This window comes from Poecilia reticulata, chromosome 7 (genome assembly GCF_904066995.2).
Source record: "Poecilia reticulata chromosome 7, P_reticulata-male-v2, whole genome shotgun sequence".
In the NCBI taxonomy this organism is placed as follows: Eukaryota; Metazoa; Chordata; class Actinopteri; order Cyprinodontiformes; family Poeciliidae; genus Poecilia; species Poecilia reticulata.
This window is the reverse complement of record NC_088836.1, coordinates 14323577-14340657: the sequence shown is the minus strand read 5'-3', so window position 1 is coordinate 14340657 and position 17081 is coordinate 14323577. Positions and strand designations below refer to the sequence as shown.

The 17081-nt window shown below is 40.2% G+C and overlaps 1 long non-coding RNA gene across 1 annotated transcript; it reads left to right on the top strand.

Moving 5' to 3' along the window:
• Positions 1-10022: 10022 nt before the first annotated feature.
• LOC145552226 (uncharacterized) lies at positions 10023-12195 on the top strand. Its single transcript, XR_014088189.1, has 2 exons — positions 10023-10549; positions 10641-12195. It is a non-coding gene; the product is annotated as an uncharacterized LOC145552226 (long non-coding RNA).
• The last annotated feature ends 4886 nt before the right edge of the window (positions 12196-17081 follow it).

Genomic DNA, 17081 nt, shown 5'->3' with positions numbered 1-17081 from the left:
TCAGGATAATAAATGATGCTTGTTAGGCAGGTATATCCGTTTCCTTTAAATGCCGTAATTTGCTCTTTCAGCCTAGCAATGTCTCTGTTCTTTGCATTATAATGTTTATAGTGGAGGGCCTTTGTAACAGCTGATTCATACTGAGCTACAGTTATATACACTGTAGCTCATAAATAAAAACGGTGAAATAATCCCTCTTTGTGAAACTAATAAATCCACCTGTGAGCTGCAATCTCGGATAAATCTTTTTTCTCCTGTGTTGGCATATAGTTATATCCTAAATGTGGAAATTATGCTATGAATCAACATTTTTCCACAGAAAACGGATTACTGAAAGTTAATATGAAAATCCCGAGACAGTAAATCAGGTAAGAGCTTGATGAATTTGGTCACGTGCCGCCCCACTTCTTTATGGAGCCACAGTGGTCGCCATCTGCTGGCCTTTAGAAAGAATATATTTATTGTAGTTTATTGTTTTAGCACATACCGGGTTATCTTCACAGAACTGAAACTATGCTGGATTAGTCATATGAACATGCAATGTTCACACTTTCTCTTAGGAGCTTATTTGATTAAAAACAGATACAGCTGGTATCTTGACTACATAAAAAAATATTTTCTTGTAACAGTTTTCAAGTCAAAACTCTCTTTTACATAAATGTCTTCAAATTAATGCAAAATAAACTTTTTTTGATCATCACTCTTGCATCTCAATGTTTCTGTTGTGTTTGTTACTGTCACTATTTTTTCTCTATTATTTCTCTGCGTTATTTTTCTTACAAAAAAACATAATCTGCTTGTTTTTTCTCTCCATAAAATGTTTTCAGTTGTTTTCATAAGTTGTGTCCTCAAATGCACATGAAAGACACTTTACTCTGACTTTGTTAGCAAATTAATTAGCAGTCAGACTAAAGTTTTGTAGGATATGTACCTTTGCTGTAATTAATCACTAATTCGATAATTTTGAGCTGCCACTCCTACATTATGTGTTGTTTCTGATGTGTAAATTATTTGGTTTTGAGGTTACTTTCAATCAAAATAAGTAAAACGTGATTAACACAAAATACAAGATGTGTTTGTCTCCACAGGATGGAGCCAGTGCATTTATTTTCCTCTGGTTTAGGAGTTTCTCCGGCCTGTTGTGATTGTGGAACGTCGAGGTACCAGTTGTACCAGCAGGGGGTGCTGCTGATTCGTTTAAAAGACATACAATTTTTGAGAGGTTCAGCTTTGAATAAGTGTAAATATTTAACTAGTTTAATGCTTGTGTTAATTAGTTAAACTTGTGCGATTAAATATGTCAATAATGTCAATATTTTACTACATTATGAACGGTGGGAGGAAACTGGCAAGTTATTAGTTTCATAAGCTTAAAATTAATGCGTCATTTAAAATCTGTCATTTTCTGAAATTTCAACGATAATTTTTTGCAAGTCATTGTGTTTAATCTGAGGAAACAAGTTTGCATTTGCCACATTGTGTATAACATCTTTATAGTCTCTTAAGGTTAATGGCTGTCTTGCAGTCTTATGGCTTTTTACTGAAACAGAAAATATCACCTTAAAAAGGCCACGAGGTAATTATAGTGATTTCTACACAGACTGGACTGTGGGAGGCAAGAGGGGTGAAATACGTGCCTGTTTACGTGTGTGAGTGTGTGCTTGTATATGTAATATGTGCATGGAAGACTGGGGTCATCATCATTATTACAAAGTCTTTGACCTTTCACCTTTACCGTTGTTGCTAAAAGCATTGTGACCAGTGTGTACGGGTTTCAGTCGGAGGAAAGAATATGAAGATCTCTATAATCCACAGGTTGACAACAGAGTTCAGATCAGGGTTTTACATGGAGGAATACTGACATAAAGTACCTCAACATAACCAAAGTAAACGTTCACTCGGTGTGCTAACTGCTTCTTTCATAACTATTAAACATTTAACCTTTGAACTTGTATTATTATGTGAATATTAACTGGTTAGTTACCATTAGAGTGGCTTTGGTGTGTACAGAGCTGGAGGAGACCCTGATAATATTCATTCTCTGCTATTTTCTCCTACTACTCTCCTTTCAGGCATTGTTTGCCATTTTCTTTCCCATAGAAAGTACGCCTAGTTCAGTGGCTCCTTTGTTTCTTTCTTGGGTAAACCGATCAACAGTTGCCCACATCTATTTGTCAACATATGTGGCCGTTCATTTTGCCTCAGAAATGCAGCAAAGTTCTGACTATTGAAGCAAATTGATGTTTTTTCTTACGAGCAATTTGAATCAAATTTTTTAAAAACTTTTTTGAAAAACCTTAATGTTACGTGCTGACATCTCCTGCAGTTTACATTAGACATAAGTGTCTGCATTGTTGAATTTTCTTGTGGTATGTAATTGGCCACACCTTCTGCATGCACTGCCAATCTCACTGTGAAGTATTTCACAAAAATCTGTGCTTCACGTGTTTGCCTGTAATTGAACCCTGAAGACCCTCTTGAGCTAAAACAAGACCTTCAAAGTCCAAAAAGTGACTGAATGAACATGATACCTTAAACTGCCTTGCTAATTTGGATATTCACATTTTCAGGTCACCTCTAATGTAAACATGCCTCCATAATGTCTGTTTGTATTAACTTTAACTTTTATTGCTGAATTATCTCAGATTTTTTTTTTCTTTTACAATATACTGTTTTTGTTTCAGGATGTTAATACCAAAATTGAGAAAGTCCACAAGCTGCTGCCAGCCCTTGAGCTTTTTTTTTTTTCCCCCACAAATGAGGCTTTTCATAAGGTACAGCATGCAACACTATAAACAGTTGTTCAGTAGAGACAATAATATTATTGCAAAATTGCGCGTCCTGTCAGCTCTTTAAATGTTGTTTTTCTGGAGCTTATTGTTTGATCTTTAGCAGAGAAAAAAAATGTCCATAAATTCACAGCACAAGTTTGAATTTATTGAGGGTTTTACAGAAATCTACATAGTACAAATTATACTGACAGATTCCAAAGTGTCTTTACGCCCACATAGATTATTAATTTAGCAAAACTAAGAGCTCCAAAATGTGTGTTTTTTTTTTTTACTTGCCAGGACCGCTTCACTTCCCGTTAGTAATCATGATTGACTGCAGCTGTTAACATCTCCGTGCCAACATGAGAACGGTTTATGTGACGGCTCCCCTTGGAACGACAAACACACTGGAAATATCTCACAGCATCGTAGATTTCAAAAAGTCAGACTTGCTTTACTGTAATTTATGAACAACTGCAGGTTGCGACATTTTCAGTGAAAACATTTGGATGCAATTACCGGTCTTTGATAAGTGAATAAAGTTTGCTTTGTTCAGAATTAGACTCGGATCATGAGCTCAGACATTAAGACTCAGAACTGAGAAATATGGAAACCTACCAGGATACTGTTGCTGCTACATCTATTAAAGTTTTACTATTTACAGAGAGATTAACAGATGGATGGTAAAAATGAGTTTAAGTTTTACTACACGAACAAGGAAAAAACAGACAAAAATAGTTACTTAACCATAATGATGCCCTGCCGGTGTATTTATGGTGAAAATATTTAAAACTCAGCTGTATAAACTCCTACGTACAGAGGTGGAGAAAGCATGCTGTGGGACAGTTTTGAAGCCTGATGACGTGGTGGATAATATAAAATGTGTTGACAACCATAAACAATGCATACAATTTACTGTGCTTGATGTTTCCTTTTACAGACAGTTAGATTATTCTAAAATTATTCATACACCTCTACAAGTTGAGGTTTAAAGAAAGCTTTTAAATTGACCAGAGTGCCTCTTCTGGCTGGAGTTAATATTAATGTTTTGAAGTGGACCAGCTAGAGTCTGGACTCAAATCTAATTGGCAATCTGCGGAGGGAAATAAAGATGAGGGTGATGGCTGTGAGGCCTTGCACCAAAGATAAATCATCCAAATACCAGCAGACACAAGTAGAAAGCTCACAGGTTTGATTTCTGGAACCACTATGAATATGCGTCCGTTGAAGAAGGGTTTAAATAATTTTCTTAATGTCATTTTAAAATATAATGTGTATAAATATATAATAATTCTTTAACTGATGGTACCTTTTCATTGCTTTACCTGCCTTATTTCTTATAAGAGCAAACTTCTTGGTGGCATGAAAATAATTTGGAAACTATCCAAAGGGAATTAATAATTTTACACCTATAGGAATAAAATTATTATGTTATACTATATTTGGTCACAATCAACACGAAAACCACACAAACTTGGAGCTTTAAGGTCTTTTTAGTGAGCAACACATATTTGCATATGAGAAGTACATCACGTTTTCTGCTTAAAGTGAGATATTCCCATGATTGTCTGTGTTTTAGAGAAACTAGAACTTCTGAAATGTCAGAATTTAAATATTTTTTGTTTGGTCCCTGGACATGTTGGTGGTGTTGGCAATGAGAAAGCTCAGGGTGCAAAGAGAGCCTTAAATATAGATCTCAGCTCTTGATCCTGTTTTATTATTCTGTATCTGTAAATAGTGACAAAATGAATGAAATAAAGGTATTAACAAAAAACTGCATTCAGGCCTATTTTGAATAAGATGTTTTTCTCTTTAGACTTGAAATAATCAAATAACCTACGTAAGGTATTTAATTTGCCACGTTTACTTAATGAACGTATTCCTCCAAGAAAGCCTAACCAGCGATGTTCTGCTTAAGTTAGCACAGCGCAACAATTTTGCTATTTGTGTGTGGTAGGATGATGTAAAGTTCATAGGATTCATTGAAACTTATCTTCTTGTTTTTCATAATCTGTCATCCAATGCTGCCATGACACATCCATTTATACTCAGGTGGTTTTAAACCTCTACAGTGACTTCTAGCTTCCAGCTCACTGTGCACATTATCACAGTTTCTCTTGTGTTTTTTTTTATGTCTCCGCTAACCTTAATCTTGTGGTGCATTAACTGTAACTCAGTGGTGTTGCTTTTTTGTTTGAGTTGAACTGTGATTCAGAGATGATTAGAAGAAAAACATAGATAATAGTATATCATTTATCTTCCAGCATCAGCCAAGCTGGAACCTCAAAGTGGTTCAGAGCTAGATAATCTCAACCCACATCGCCAAAATGGTTTAAAACAAGAAACAGTAATGTTACTTTTTCAAATATGTGTTTTTTTTTAATGGCTCAGAAATCTGTTGGACTGGAGTTAATTGGTTTGGTTAAATCTTTTAAACATTAATATTTTTCTTTATTCAGAGAACCAAAAAAATCCATAAATTCTGGGTGTTACTACTTATTTTTGCTGGCAAGTGTTAAGGATATCCTGAGTGACATTTTGGGAGTGTAACAATAATCTATATCAATATTTCAATTAAATGATTAACAATCCAATTACATCAATCCAAATTGTAATTACCAATCCAACTTAAGATTTGTATTTATTTTTACATTTTTATTTCAATGCCTGATGTCTGTAAAAGCTTGGAAAGAAAATTATCAAATTGTATTTTTAGTTGTTTTTGTGAGTTCATGTAGATATAAATGATTGTGTTATCTAGGCATATGACATCATATTTGTCATATATTTGTGTACTGAATCAAAATTGTATTGTGACATACTTTGTGAAACTGGCAAACAAGCAAATGGATAAAGCAGGTGATTTACAGCCACAGTGAAATTAATGCAGTAGATTTTTAATAAACATGTTTAACCCCTTAACTGTCACCTTCAAAACTCTTGCATGTAAGTGAATGTGTTCATGAGGACGCAGGCTTCTTCATGAGAGTTAAGGGTTCAAACCTGTTCACGGTATTGAATGTTCTCAGCCCCAGGTTGAGTGGTTTTGCAGGATATTTTATTTATTTAACAAGGACGATGAAGACAACCATAGCAACAGAGAAGCGTCTACATCTGATGTGTTTAGAGCTAAAGTAATTTAGTCTCTGGTTTGGCTTTCACACATACACATTCACACAGATGTAAAAATATATTTACATGTATATTCATCCACTCCAACACACCCTGTTGTACACAGTTATCCTGATGGAGTTCCTAAAAAAACCTCCTAAAATTGTTGCCTTCAGCCGGTTAATATCAGAAAATAATATTGATCATCAGAGTTATTCTGTTGTTAAGGTGGAGCGTGTTCTCCTACCTCAAGTTACATCATACATCTCACTGTTTTGCTGCCTCTCACCCAGTTAAAAATTAAGGCCCGGTTGAAAGTTCCAGGTGTTTTTGTTGCGGTTGTTTAGTTTTGCATGTTTGGCCTTGTGCATTATTTTTTCGTGTATGGGTGCATCCCATATGTTGTAGCGCATGCAGGACATGAACAAGTGCGTGCTTGTGTGTTGCGGGCGATGCTTACTTCCTGAGGCTAATCACCACCTTCTTCCCGCGTCTTGTTTTTGCCCATCTCTCTGCGCCTGTGTGGAAGTTGTGTGGGCACCCTCTGGATTGCCTCACTGCCGAAGCATGCCGGACCCTGTTATCCAGCTATCCATCTGTGTTATTGATTTTTTTTTCCCCCCACCCCTTTTTGTAGAGTTTCATCTTTCCTTCACTTTTCCGTGGAGCGATGGAGAGAGCGAGGAGGGGCCGGTGAGGGGGCAGAGCAGAGATCTGAGAGCTTGTAGAAGAGACGGTGGGGGGTGGATGGAGGAACAGAGCAGCGGTGGGGCTTGTGAGTGAAGGGGGTGTGAGAGGTTGGGAGGGGGGCATTCTCGGTCCGGACTATGGATGAGCAGAAAGAGAGCCACACTTGAAGTGCTGCTTTTCTCTCTCGCTCTCTTTTCGTTTCTGTCCATTCTCATGGGAGCATCCTCTCTCCCTCCCTCCCTCTGCCCCCACCTCACCCCTCCACCTACCCTCCTTCCTCCTCCATACTGCTCCAAAGCGCCTCTGGTACACACGCTCCACTTGCCTTTCCTCCTCCTCCTCCTCCCCTCCTCCTGTCTCTCGCTCTGTCCGCCTGCCTGCCGTCTCTGCTTCCCGGGGGGCCCGGCCAGTGCTGGCGGCGCAGCCGTGATTTGCAGGAGATTTGTCTAAGTGAGAAGCAATTAGTGAGCCTAAGCACCACTAATGTATGCATGCTGGGGCCGCCGTCGCCTCTCCTGCTCTACAGTCCCGGACCAGGCCGATCTCAGGCATCGTCCGCTTTCCCTGTTCAGGTTTCATCCAGATCTTTCTTGTCACTCCCACCGCCCTGGCCTGTCCCAGTCCTCTTTGATCTACAGCCATTACACTCACCTGACCAAAGGTTCTGAGGTTTGCATTAACATTTACTCCATTCTTTTACTCCAAGTTCTGAAAAGTATTCACAAGCAAAGTTGTGAGTCTTGTAAACTTGAGTAAGGCTCATTAAAGTGACTTCTGTCCCTCATATCCTCCCACCTGAGTTTCCGCAGCAGATCTGAAGGAGGCTTAAGTAAACCTGTAAATTTAGGTTTGTTAATGAGAGTGAGGAGGCAGTATGATTTATGTGCAGCAATTCATCCACACACACCAGCGTACAGCCTCAAATGAACGCCCGAACACATACGTACAGTGAAGTGGAACAGTTGTGGGTGGCAGGATTCCCTTGTTGTTTGCAAGCGAGCATGCATGAGGGATGTTCTGCTCAGCTCGGCTCCCCAACTACTTGAAGATGAACTTTGCCCTTTTCTACGCGTTCACTCTCCCTCACCCAGACAAAAACAAGATTAAGTCTGCTCATCCTTGCGCTGCGCCGACTGCCTTCCAAGTGGGAGCCTACGCCGGCCGTGGGTGGTTTTGAAGCAGAGTGCTCGTTAATTAAAGATAGGCTAATTACTGGCGCTTCGCAGCCTGGCTTTTGCAGTGCTGATAAGAGGATAATCCTGGAGAGAGAGAGAGAGAGAGAGAGAGAGAGAGAGAGAGAGAGAGAGAGAGAAAAAAAAAGCAGCGATCGAAGTGGTCCCGGATAGACCAGGCCTCCTGCTTGACTGGGCCGGAAGAAAATACAGCCCCCCCGCCATCCTCGCTGTGCTCCTTTAAAGAGCGGGGCCTGCAATCAGGTTATAGAATATTCAGGCAGGCTGCTCTTCAGTCGGAGGAAACCTACATAAAAGGCTCAGAGATACCAGTCATCACTTGTTAGATTCGTGGTTTCTGTTTTTGTTCATTTCTATCCACCGCTTTGGCTGAAATAGGCTTTAAAAAGCTGATGTACCGTAGCACGACGCTTCACTCTACTGACATTGTTTAGTAGCTTGCCCATGCTTGAAAGTTTCGTTAGTCATAGATGTTCATACCTCTGTCATGTGTGGTATACACACACATGTCATTTCCTGGTGTTACGGTTTACAAAGAGTGTGAAAGCTGTAAATGTGCATTTCCATCACATTGTTCCTGGTTTGAAGATCTTTTTATGACATACCGGCTTGACAAAGCTTTCCTGTCTGTATGGAGATTTATCTATTGCTGCACACTGCTAGTCAGCTGGTTGAAAGAATTCTAATATGCTATTCCCTCAAAAAAGGGAAAATGTATCTGTTTCAATGAGTCTTTGATCATGAAAATAGGCAGCGGAAACTAAAGGATCCTCGTGAATCAGTCTTGTTAAATCCCCCTCTCAACCCTCTTCACATAGATTTTTAAAAGCACTTTTCAACGCGGACATTTTTAAAAGCCTCTTTTTGTAACACATGGCTGTTGTTTGGATATCCAGAAGTTATTAAAAACGGTGACTAGGAAGTAAACGTTGCACATGCAAACCCTGTGTTGGAACCCATAGAAACACTGGATCAGTTTTTAATTAGCTAATTTTTTGCACATCTGTCTCACGTTGTCCTGATTCTGTTTCCATTAAACTTCACATGTAAGCGAAAGAAGTCAATGACTGCGAAAGATGAACAGTGTTACAGAAAACACAATTATAAGACGGTTTTAATTGCTGGCTCTGTAACATTACTACTAGTGCTTTTGATTGAATAAAATAAACAGGTAGCTGTTTTGAGACTGCTAAGCTGTTAACCAGAAGATATCAACTTGTTATTCTTGTAATACTCTCTATAAAGCACAAACAGTTTTTACCCATAAGCACTTAAAAACTACAAAACTGAGGAGGACTTTATTCGATATTTATGCTTAAATCTGCGTATCAGAATCAACTCATTGGTATTTTGACTGAAGCGACATGCTAAGTGCATTAGCAGTGGCGGTTTCAGATTAACATGCCACCATGAGCACTAGGCACTAGCAGAAGGCCGTCTTTTGTTATCACACAGTTTCTTCCTGAATGAGTTTTTGTCTTATTTGCATGATTGATTGGGGTGGGGTCATTGTGTTGTACCGGTTCTTGCCCAGGGCGACATTCATGCCAGAACTACCACTGAGCATCAGTCAGGGTAATTCTTGATGTCGTAGATAAAAGCTGTTTGCTGTTTTAGATTATACCAGACTTTTTTTTTTTGTCAACATTTCGTCCATAGGCATCTCATACCGCCCCACGGCTGGGAGCAAAGTGAAAGTCTTAAGATTGCCTGTTTCTTCTCAAAAAGTACAACCTCTCTCTGCTCTATAGCCTGAGTATGAACAAGCACAGCCACAAACAAAAACAGACACGTTAATAATCACATTTACATTCCACCTCACACCCAAATGACTGGAAGGTTTCATGACCTAACTATCATTCATGCGTCTCTAACCCATATTTTGTCTCTGGGAGTTAGCCATTAGCACTTGCTGGGCTGTTCCCATATGCTGGGCCCTCTACAGATCTATAATTCAGAGGTGGCAGATGTCTCTATGCATAATTCATGAGTGCCGTTCCATGCCGGGCTAGGAAGCAAGCGAGCTAGCAGTAGAACCATCACAAAGTCCTCTCCTATAGAAGATATGCTGCATGTTGACCTGTGGGTCTTGCTTCCCTGCAGCTGCTTCTAACAAGCGGGCTACAGCGAGCTGCTCAGATATGGATAAAGTATTCTTTGTTTAGACGAATAAACCTAAAAGCAAACTTATATTCACTGGTGCACACACCTTAGTAGCACCACATGTTTGCAGGTGAGGGTTGAGGGTATTGTTTGGGTTAAAAATTCCCTGTAACACCGTATATTAATTTGAGGTTTGAAGCTGAGGTTCATGTGTTCAAGGGACTGTATTGGTAATCACACCTACACACCTGCAGAGACATTAGGAGTCTGTGCCGATACAAAGAGTGGGAGATAAAAACACACACCGGCACCCAAGATCACAAGCTGCCGCCAGCGCCAAGCCTGGCCGGCGCTGAACCGGCAACCCGATATGTCCTCCGGAGCCTGCGGAGGGGGAGAGAGGGTGTGGGAGAGAAGCTTCCACAAAGTCTGGTCGGGCCGTAACCTGAGATCCGGGCAGACAGCCGCGGTGCCTCGCAGTCAGGCACGGAGGAGAAAGAGTGTGTGTGTGTGTATGTGTGTGTGTGTGTTTCATATGGGATTAGTGACATGCTGCCACATGTTTGCTACCACACTTGGGACTGGATTTATATACACGTAACGATCAAAAACGCTCTCCAAGACCACCATCTTGAGTCTGTCCTCAACTTGTCCTGAAATCCGTTTTAATACCTTGCTTTGGTAATTTAAGTAGCACTTTCTCACTCTGAAATTAATAATTATGAGACGGAGTAACCTATGTCATTTACTTACTGCGCCTTTCTCTCCTCAGGGCTTCATCTCTTCCCTCTTCACCATCATAAGCTTCCAGTGCGACCGTCATCCAAAACATCCGAGCAGAAAGCTGCTGTCAGCTGCCATATTGCTCGCTGCTCCTGCCAGAATGCTGCCCTTTGCAGATGTAATTTGCACTGTGTGTGGTTTGGAGCAAATTTTTTTTTTTTTTTTGGAGGAGAAGATGGCTTAGGGGTGACGTGCTTTTCTTTGGACTGGCGGAGGGACAGGAGCCCTTCGTGCGGTTGCAGTGGGCGAGGAGGTTAACTGAGCCACAGCAGAGCCAAGATGCTGCCTGGGATATTGACAGGTTGGAACCTGAGGGCTCCTGCAGGATAGGAACACACTGCCAGAGGCTTGGTTACCACCACCGCCTGCCTGCCTTGGAGGGAGGGAGGGGTGTGAGCAGGAGAGAAGGATGAAGGGAGGGTGATTTGGAAACAGTGAGGAAAGGCTAGAATCTGGGATTTCTCAGACCAAAAAATGTTATTTGAAGGGCATGGCTGTCAAACTCTGTTTCAGGATTGAAAAAGGAACTTCTTACATTAATAAATAAGCAAAAAAAAAAGTTGCATGTAAATGTACCCACGTTACATGTGTGATGTTAATAGGCTTCCAGCTTGTTGTCTAAGACAATATTATAAATATAATGGACACGTGGTTAATCAAGTTAAAACAGATGACTCTAATGCAGACCGCTCAAAAACACATAGCTTTACATTTTATAAGAAGTAAAGAAAGAATCAAGACTGACACTGCAGAGGAGCAGAAGCCACACCATACAGCAACTAAGAATAATTTCTGTACTTTTAAAAACATTATCAAACAAGGTTCATTTCCTTAAATTATTGCAGTGATGGAAACTATAAAAACAAGCTGTGTAAATCTAAAACATACCATTTAAAGTTTAACAATAGGGTTTGTGTTCGACCAACATGTCAAATGAATTAATTTAATTCATAAATACTTTGGTTTGTAATGTGGATTGGAACAGACCTTATTTATGTGAATGTTGAATTTAACTTTTGAATTTAAACACAAAACTAAATCTTTATATGGTGAGACAAATGGAAGTCATTCATCCACTGAAAAAAATAATCAGTCTGCAGTTAATTTTAGAGAATAACATTTTAGCAATCTTTACTGAAACACCTGCTCGCAACTTATGTGGTTTTCTCAAAAATAACAGTGTCATTGACATATAATGACATATGTAAAGGTAGATTGTTATCATTCATACTGAAAACTGGACCCAGCACAGACCCATGTGGAACACCAGCTGATAAATGTGGGGAATTGAATTTACTATTTCAGTTTGGGTAGAAGACAAAAGGAGAGATTTGGAAAATTGACAAACTATAAAAGAGTTAAAACCACTAAACCAGATCATTGTTCCAGGAGAGTATTGGAGTTAAATAGGTCAAATATTCGTAGGTCAAGGAAGACAGTTTATATGACCCCAACTTTAACCTTTTAACCCTCAACTTGTTCCTATGAAGTAACATAGACCTGTTCCTGCACTGGAAGCAGAAATTAAACATGTTTTAAAATGACTGACGTTTCTCTAATTCTTTTGACATTATTTGCAAGACACTAATTGATCTGTTAGAAGTTAAACTATCTTTTGACATAAAGGACACAGCAATTGTTTTTTTTGGTGAATTAAGTTCATCCTTGGCACAGTTCAGTGTTATTAATGTATGTTAAAGCACAAATTAACGTCTTTGGTCCTAGAAAGTTTAAGCAGTGCAACAATTTCTGCATCTTAAGCTGCATAGAAAAAAAAAATCTGCAACTTGTATCACTCATCTAAATGAGGTTTCACATATTATACCAATCAAAGCTACATGAATGTTTGATTACAGTGGGAAAAATTACTACAAATCTCGTAAAACAAAACAGCTAAGGTAACATTTCTGAATAGTCACCAAACTGTATTGGAAAAAACAATGAAAACTGTGTGTGAAGCATTTTTTGTAGTTCCAGCATCTTTGTAGAGCTGCTTTCACTCAGAAATGAGCTGAGTGTATGGTCTGTGCGGTTCAGGGTCATTCGCCATGGAAACGGTGGGGCAGGTCAGAAGGTGGTTGGATTAGCTGAGGAGGGCGCTGGCGGCTGTTTGTTGATTCTCTGATAGGGGTGACCTACCCCTAACCTCCACACAGATCAATACGGCCTCCTTAAACTTTCATTTGGCCTCGTTTTGCTCGCATTCACCTCCAATTGAATTCAATTAAAGGGCTACTTTTTCTTTTGAAGAAAACATGTTCAAATGTAATTGGGATGTAGCTGTTGCCTCTTGATTTACGGTGTCTCTGCATAATGTCTTTGGTAAACTTAGAAAGAAATGAGCCTGACTTTTTTTTTTTGTTAGTTTTTTTTAAAAAGAGGTGAGGTCGGCAAATTTCCAGTCTTGCTAAGATTTCAGAGAAATTGTTTACAGAGAATTTGTGCAGGTGCAGGGAGTCCCTCCAACGCAGGAAAGCCTTTGAGAAGCTCCTTCCTGTCTCTTTACCTCCCCCTCAATGCACTTTTGTTTCTTCCTCTCTCCCCCTCGTTCTCACTTTCACTACTCGTAATCCCCGATGTCGCGTACAAGCTTACTATGTTATATTGCAGGGAAGCATTTCTGAGTGGGCGCTTGTTTCTTTTTTTTTTTTTTTTTTTGCATCTCTGATATCTGTCTCTCCATTCTGGGGTCACCCTTTTCCACTCCCCCACACAAGGAATCACCTCACCAAGAGGCGTTTTGACTAAATCGGTGGTTGCACTGAAACATCCGACTTCCAAAGAATGGGTGACAAAAGAGGCCGTACCAAGAGTTCCCAAATGCAACACTTTCAAAGTCTTAAAGAATTTATATCCCTGAAAATTTTCACTTTTTGTCGCATTACCTTTAAACCAAGGCTAAAGCGGAGAAGTTCTAACCAGGTCAACCATCAAAGTCTGAACACAAATTCTGACTTTTATTCCAAAGTGATATTCAAACCCGTCTAAAAATCTCAGTAAACGACAACTTATAAAATGACAAAATGTGTGAAGTTTAGGGGTGTGATTGCTTGAGTGCGTCAGAATCTCTTTACTGTCTTATCACAGTAACTAACAGGCGACTGCCTCGTGTGGCTCGGGTAACAGATGTGAACAGCGCCGCTTTATGTGCAGCTGTTACCTTTCATGGCAGTACAATTGCCGCCTATTACACTTAAAAGCCAATGAGAATCAGCCAATCTACTGATTATCGCTGCTTTTATTGATGTGTGATGGCATCAGAGCAACACAGATTATTTAATGAAGCTCTCACTTTCAGTTTTACGAACTGAATTTCAGTGAAACGCCTTTCATCTGCACCTGACTGCGTTACAGGGCGAGGTACAGCCACAGCCCTGTTGTGTTTGTTTGAATACAAACAGCGGATGATTAACTGGGTATTCGGGTGTGTTAGGAGTTAAAGTATATCTTCTCGACGGAGCAGAGCTGTCATGGCCTTGGGAGGGCTGTGTCGCACCCGTGGTTGCGTGGAGCAGCAGCAGCAGCACAGGAAACGCGTCAAAGCGCAGAGAGCTAACTGGAACCAGATGTCTGAGGCTACCGGCCGGGGGATTCTCATTGTGGAACAAGAGCGTCAGCGGGGGAAGTTCACTTCCCCTGACTGTCTCTCTGTCTTGGCTATGCATTTGTTTTTTTTTTCTTCGTTGTTTTTTTTCTCTCTCTCTCTTTGGCTTGGTTTCGTATATTTTACTAGCAAACTACAATACTGCGCAGCCAGAAAAGGGAAACCCTTGATAACCTACACAGAGAAATTGGCGCAACTGAGCCAAAAATTATTCATACCTATGTTACATTTCCAATTAAAATCAGGTTTTTTCAACCGGGAAGTTTGTTTCAAATGATAAAACATAAGTGTCAATTTTGGACAAAAATAGCTACTTTAAATTGATTAAAATTTATGAAAACAATTATTTTAACCCTTCTAATAATCGATACACAAATCTGTTTTAGCATTATAGCGATCAAGCCCTTCTTAAATCATTTGTAGAAACACCTTTTGTTAGTTTCCAGGAGGTGAAATGTGCTACAAAAACAAGTTGATTGATTGATAGACATTAAAACTTTCAGCCATTACTCTTCTAAGGTCTTCTTCCAAGACTGCCTTTCATTCAGCATTATCCTTCTCCATGTTAAATCTGACCAGCTTCCCTTTGCCAGCATGATGCTGCCTCCAACATGCGTCACCATGGAGACAGTGTGTTCAGGGTGTGGTGTTAGTTTTCTGCCACACATAGCCTTTTTACTTAAATGCTAAAAACAACGGACAATTGGAGGTGAAAGGTGTCTAAAATCAGCTTTCCATTAGTAATCCCTTTTTTTCCCTTTCACTCTTTCATTAAACCTGCTGTTTTAGGTGGATTTCCACGTCTTTGCAGTCTGTTTTACATTCTCTTCCTATGTAATATTTTCATCTTAACAGTGAAATGTTCAAAGCTTGGTTTATTTTATAACCTAATTCATCCTTAAATTCTTCAAGCTTCTCCCCGACCTGTCTGCTGTGTTCCTTGGTCCTCGTGAAGCCGTTTGTTCTTTAATGTTCTCCAACAAACATCTGAGGCCTTCACGGAACAGCTAGATTTATACCGAGATTAAATTAAAAGCAGTTTGACTCTGTTTAAGACTTAGGGGAAAGCAATTAGTTGAACTGGATTTTATTTCGGGATATCACATCTAAGTAGGCTGAATATGCACACCATAGTTTATTTAAAGATTCTTTTTTCGTTTGTTGAAATACATTTGACTACCATAGAATCCTTTTCCTCCCACTTTCCAATTATGTTCTGCTTTGTGTTATCATATAAAATCCCTGAAGTGGCAGAGTTTGAAAAAGGTTGGAAGGGTATAAATGCATTTTTTTTTTAAGGCTTTGTAACGATTTTTATCTCCCTGATTGTGTTGGGTTTGTTGTTTTTGTGTTAATTGAACATACCAAGTACTGAAGCAGCTCTGCTTGGTTTCCTGTCTTCGTATACTGGCGTCTCTCCTCATACTGGGCGATGGAGTTGGCCTCTTTTTTCTGCCTGGGAGCATTGCATGCCCTCTTCCACCCCATCCTCGATTTTTCTCTCACATACTGTACAAATGTGCATTTAGTGTGTATACACACACATGCACACGCACACACACACACACAGAGTTGTTTTCGCATGCACGGCACATAAATATATATGATCACGCGTGCACTGCTGAGGCTGCACAGTCCAGCTGAGCCTCCAGTCTGCCCAGACTCGCTGAAGCCCAACTTTGGCCGTAGCCCAGTCGTTTGCCACTGGTGGATTGCTCAACGCAGTCCACACACTGAATGTCCTGCGGTGACAAGTGTCCCGGGATATCGTTTTTCAATGATAAATATCAAGGTGCGGCACTCTGAAACCAGACAATCTCATAAACACAAACACTTGTGCGTCTGGATGCAAGTTTATGACCATCAGTTTATAAATACTCCGTTAGCGTTTGGCCAGAGCTGTTTTCATGGCCGCTTGGAGGTGAATTGTCAGAGCCCGCAGGTCCTGCATAGCCCTGGGTAAGAGCTGCTTTCAGCAGGCCGTTAGTCTTATCATCATATGTACACACACGCGCGCGCACGCACACAAGTGATGTCCCCTCTGACCCTGTCCGTTTCCTGCCCCTGGCTGATCTATTGGCTGATGCCTGCCCTGTGACTGTAGAGTGAGGGAGAGAAAAAGAGGAGGGGAAATAATAAAGAATGTGTGTGTGTGTGTGTGTGTGCGTGCGCGCAATGGCCTGTCCCAGTGAATCGATATCCGTCTCGTATCCGTGAGCTGTGCCTGACCCCTGGCCGACCTTGCTCGGCGTTGGCAGTTAAGAGTTTGTTTTTCGTTGGGGTCTGAAAACGTGAGAGGCACAATGAGTTTTGCCCCATGACTAAAAAAGGACTGGGGTTACTGAGGAGTGCGAACAGTCCTCACTTAAAAGTGACAGTCCGAGGAGGCGGCTGAAAATAACATGAAAAAAATGTGTAGTTGGTGGGGATTTTGAATCGCATTCACGTTCAGTTTTATATTAAACCGAATAATGACATTTTCTTTTGCAAAGAGAACGTTATTTAAAGACGGCATTCCACAGTTCCTCGCAATCTGGAAGAGCTTAGCATTTTATTTAGGAATTTTCCAGATCTGGATAAATAATAGGGGGAAAAAATATCTTAATTTTATAGTCTACTCATCCATCCATCCATCCATCCATCCATTCATCCATCCATCCATCCATCCATCCATCCATCCATCCATCCATCCATCCATCCATCCATCCATCCATCCATCCATCCATCCATCCATCCATCCATCCATCCATTACAACTGGCTACAAAGAAATTAAGAACTGTGGAAATTTTCGTTCCCAAAAAATGTGGAATTTTCACATGGATATG